This window comes from Schistocerca piceifrons, unplaced genomic scaffold (genome assembly GCF_021461385.2).
Source record: "Schistocerca piceifrons isolate TAMUIC-IGC-003096 unplaced genomic scaffold, iqSchPice1.1 HiC_scaffold_485, whole genome shotgun sequence".
NCBI classification, from domain to species: Eukaryota; Metazoa; Arthropoda; class Insecta; order Orthoptera; family Acrididae; genus Schistocerca; species Schistocerca piceifrons.
In genome coordinates this window covers 149,774-154,773 of record NW_025728717.1, presented here as the reverse complement: position 1 = coordinate 154,773, position 5,000 = coordinate 149,774, and the positions used below count along the sequence as shown (strand labels likewise).

At 54.1% G+C, this 5,000-nt stretch overlaps 1 non-coding gene across 1 annotated transcript in view; it reads right to left on the bottom strand.

Annotated features, from left to right (window-relative positions):
- The window catches only part of LOC124752821, a 1,909-nt gene extending 428 nt beyond the window's left edge, over positions 1 to 1,481 (bottom strand). Inside the window, exon 1 of the ribosomal RNA XR_007012194.1 lies at positions 1 to 1,481. This exon is cut by the window's left edge and continues 428 nt beyond it. This is a non-coding gene — a ribosomal RNA (small subunit ribosomal RNA).
- Positions 1,482 to 5,000: the final 3,519 nt, after the last annotated feature.

Below are 5,000 nucleotides of genomic sequence, written 5' to 3'. Positions count from 1 at the left end.
AGTAATCGCTGACAGCACGAAGGATGTCACGCGACTAGTTAGCAGGCTAGAGTCTCGTTCGTTATCGGAATTAACCAGACAAATCGCTCCACCAACTAAGAACGGCCATGCACCACCACCCACCGAATCAAGAAAGAGCTATCAATCTGTCAATCCTTCCGGTGTCCGGGCCTGGTGAGGTTTCCCGTGTTGAGTCAAATTAAGCCGCAGGCTCCACTCCTGGTGGTGCCCTTCCGTCAATTCCTTTAAGTTTCAGCTTTGCAACCATACTTCCCCCGGAACCCAAAAGCTTTGGTTTCCCGGAGGCTGCCCGCCGAGTCATCGGAGGAACTGCGGCGGATCGCTGGCTGGCATCGTTTATGGTTAGAACTAGGGCGGTATCTGATCGCCTTCGAACCTCTAACTTTCGTTCTTGATTAATGAAAACATACTTGGCAAATGCTTTCGCTTCTGTTCGTCTTGCGACGATCCAAGAATTTCACCTCTAACGTCGCAATACGAATGCCCCCGCCTGTCCCTATTAATCATTACCTCGGGTTCCGAAAACCAACAAAATAGAACCGAGGTCCTATTCCATTATTCCATGCACACAGTATTCAGGCGGGCTTGCCTGCTTTAAGCACTCTAATTTGTTCAAAGTAAACGTGCCGGCCCACCGAGACACTCAATAAAGAGCACCCTGGTAGGATTTCAACGGGGTCCGCCTCGGGACGCACGAGCACGCACGAGGCGGTCGCACGCCTTCAGCTCGCCCCACCGGCAGGACGTCCCACGATACATGCCAGTTAAACACCGACGGGCGGTGAACCAACAGCGTGGGACACAAATCCAACTACGAGCTTTTTAACCGCAACAACTTTAATATACGCTATTGGAGCTGGAATTACCGCGGCTGCTGGCACCAGACTTGCCCTCCAATAGATACTCGTTAAAGGATTTAAAGTGTACTCATTCCGATTACGGGGCCTCGGATGAGTCCCGTATCGTTATTTTTCGTCACTACCTCCCCGTGCCGGGAGTGGGTAATTTGCGCGCCTGCTGCCTTCCTTGGATGTGGTAGCCGTTTCTCAGGCTCCCTCTCCGGAATCGAACCCTGATTCCCCGTTACCCGTTACAACCATGGTAGGCGCAGAACCTACCATCGACAGTTGATAAGGCAGACATTTGAAAGATGCGTCGCCGGTACGAGGACCGTGCGATCAGCCCAAAGTTATTCAGAGTCACCAAGGCAAACGGACCGGACGAGCCGACCGATTGGTTTTGATCTAATAAAAGCGTCCCTTCCATCTCTGGTCGGGACTCTGTTTGCATGTATTAGCTCTAGAATTACCACAGTTATCCAAGTAACGTGGGTACGATCTAAGGAACCATAACTGATTTAATGAGCCATTCGCGGTTTCACCTTAATGCGGCTTGTACTGAGACATGCATGGCTTAATCTTTGAGACAAGCATATGACTACTGGCAGGATCAACCAGGGAGCTGCGTCAACTAGAGCTGAGCAGCCGGCCGCCCGGGAGTGTGTCCCGGGGGCCCGCGCGAACACGCAAGCGTCCGCTCAATCATTCTGCAAACAGGAGGAGGCTGAGCTCCCCTGCACAATACACCTCGAAACCCTCTCAGGTCCCGGCGGCGCGCAGCGCCGTCCCAAGTACTTGGTCGGGTTCGAGAGAGGCGCAATCGCCCGGAGTTAGGCGAGTAGACGCTTTCGGTGCGACCACCCGTGCTCCCAACTGAGCTTGCCGCTGCCGACAGAGGCCCGGGAGCGTGCTGTCGTGGCATTGCCGGCGGGAGACAACACGCGCCACCTACGGTGACCGGCAGCTCCAACGCCAGCGCCACAGAAGGACAAAAGCCCCACTTGGGTGCCGAAGCGAACTCTCCCAGCACAGCGCACGCGCCAACACATCCGCACAGCTGCGATACAAACCACCAGCGAGAACCGCTGGGGCGACCGAGCAGCAGACGGCGTCGCGGCGCCGAGCGCCGGGCGGCGGCGCATCCTCAACGCACACAGTCCTCAATCGGACCAGCACACTGAAGATGTCCACCGCGCTTCGCACCGGGCCCGCGAGGACCTACTTTGGCCGCACGGCGCCGCGCGCAGGGTGCGCCGGCGCGCAGCTGCGACGCCTGCCGCGTCCGTCGGCCGGCGCGCCTGCCACTGGCCGCCCCCACCAGCCGGCTGTAGCGCGTGCGCCCACGCACCGCGCGGCCAGCACGCCGGGAGGCGCCCCCTCACCGGCCGGGGACGGTCCCACCCAGCCACCGCCGCGTATCGCTTCACACCCAGATGCCGTTCAGTTTCGTCGGCATGGTGGGTATCGCTGGAACAACCGGTTAGTACCTCAACCTATCGTCGCCATCACCGATTCACCCCTAGCGAGAACAACCGCACCACAACAGGTTACCATTTGTTCATTTGCGTAACTTCACCAGAAAACGCAGGCGTCCATCGCCATTTGCAACTTCAACGATTATTGCATGCCTGTGTCAGGTGTCACGCCACACTACGTCTGCCCACATACACGCAACAAAATGTGCACGCCTAGACAATACGTGGAAGGTGGCCCCCGTACGTATGCGATGTCCATTGCTCGAACGACTGTCAACCGGCCTCTGTAGCATGTCGCAGATATGGAACGCGGTGCACCATGCCATCACGGTGTGTGAGGAGAGACGACTAGGTCCGAATACATCAACAGACAGCTCATGCTGATCGCCATCCACGGCGTCCGTTCCTCCCACACGTCTCTATGGCGTACCACACTGCAATCCAGCTCTCATAGGGAGACGACACGTAGCTGCGTGCACAATATTTGCACTGTATGGTCCGCCGTTTTTGGGCGCAGTCGTTGTGCGGTCACACATGTGCCACGATGTATCATTCAGTACATAAGGACGAATGTGCAGTACAGATTGTGGTTCACGCGTACGACATCAGCGGACAGTTGACACAGGCCGCACCACAACGTAGCCTGAGTACGTCGCATGCGAAGGGCATTGAACATGCAAACTTCTCACCAACCAGCTTGCGAAGGCAGGGGGCAAGGTGGGGACGTGGGGAGGGGCGGCATGTACGTCCTGCTGCCATCCACATTACAGTGTACAGCAGGAGCATGTGGAAAGTGAGCAAGACTTGCAAGGTGTTTAACATGAAGCGATACACAGGGGTGCGGGCAGTGCGAGTAGCGAACTATATTGCGAGGGTTGCGGGTGGGCAACACTACAGTAATTGAACGAGTCGTATAACAATTACAGAGCAGGTTTAGGCGACAACGTGGGTTACGTTAAGGCGACAACATGGGTTAGGTTAAGGCACAACATGGGTTAGGTTAAGGCACAACATGGGTTAGGTTAAGGCACAACATGGGTTAGGTTAAGGCACAACATGGGTTAGGTTAAGGCACAACATGGGTTAGGTTAAGGCACAACATGGGTTAGGTTAAGGCACAACATGGGTTAGGTTGAGGCACAACATGGGTTAGGTTGAGGCACAACATGGGTTAGGTTGAGGCACAACATGGGTTAGGTTGAGGCACAACATGGGTTAGGTTGAGGCACAACATGGGTTAGGTTAAGGTACAACATGGGTTAGGTTAAGGTACAACATGGGTTAGGTTAAGGTACAACATGGGTTAGGTTAAGGTACAACATGGGTTAGGTTAAGGTACAACATGGGTTAGGTTAAGGTACAACATAGGTTAGGTTAAGGTACAACATAGGTTAGGTTAAGGTACAACATAGGTTAGGTTAAGGTACAACATAGGTTAGGTTAAGGTACAACATAGGTTAGGTTAAGGTACAACATAGGTTAGGTTAAGGTACAACATAGGTTAGGTTAAGGTACAACATAGGTTAGGTTAGGTTAGGTTAGGTTACACGTTGTTGTACGGAAAGGTGTAGGGGGGGGGGGGGGCGGGGGCGGCAGGTTCGTTGATAGTGATTATAGTAAGTGAATGCTTGTGACATGATCAGATTTGTCACGTCAGGATGCACCTTTGGCTTATTAGAGGCGGCGCTCCAATTCTATGCTTGTGTGAGACCTGTGTCTTTGACTCATGTCATTGTTTGTGCGCTGTGACAGGAGGTACTATTGTGATGTTGGGTGCACCGTTGTATAGGACATGTGTGGGTGTTGGTGCCTGGTCTGCGCAATGGTGGATGTCGAAAGGCTGGGATATTGTATTTTCCGCACGGACCTCCTGGTCTGGTTGTGATAGTGTGGATTGTGTAATGTGGCGGAGAAGATGCACTGGATGTTGTTCCATGCTGGTGCTTACATATTGTATGTGCGCCTGTTAGAAGCAGAGAGTGGTGCGTGATCAGAGTGTCTGGCTGACGTGTGGTTCCCATTTTGGGCAGACTCTTTCAGCATGTATACGGACAGTTGTGTATATTTGCTGTAGTTTGATGGCTCTGCATTGATTACTAATCAGCGCCGTGTGTACGGGTAATCTGGTTCCAGTCCAAAATGTTCCATCTGTGTACATTAGTGACAAAGACTCCCCCCATGCAGTGGGGCTCGGTCTGTTATAACTCTTCCGCGTAATATATTTGCCCCACGTTTTTGCGACTGCGAGTGCGAGTGCAACGCGCATGGGGACCGACATGCTGATGGCTCGGTATCGGACGCCGTACAGTGAGCAACGCGATCGCGTCTCTCGCTCGTAAGTGGTACAGGTCGCGGCTCATGTATACGGACAGCGGGAATGTCGCATATTGGAAATAACTCTTCATGAAACGCAAGTTATAGGGGTGGATTGCACTTTACGAGTGCGGGAAACGTCCGCCGTTCATCCGCTGGAGGTGCGAGTTTGGCGGTTGGGGTGGTGCACGAACGGGTGCGGGTGGCGTCATTGCCGGTCCACGGCTTCGTGCGGCAGAGCCACTGGAGATTGGGTGCTATGGTCGACAGAGGCTGCAGCCTTTGTGGGTGGCGTCGAAAGGCGGCCACTGTGGCGCCATCGCTGTCTTAGTCGGCTTGGCGTCTCATAGAT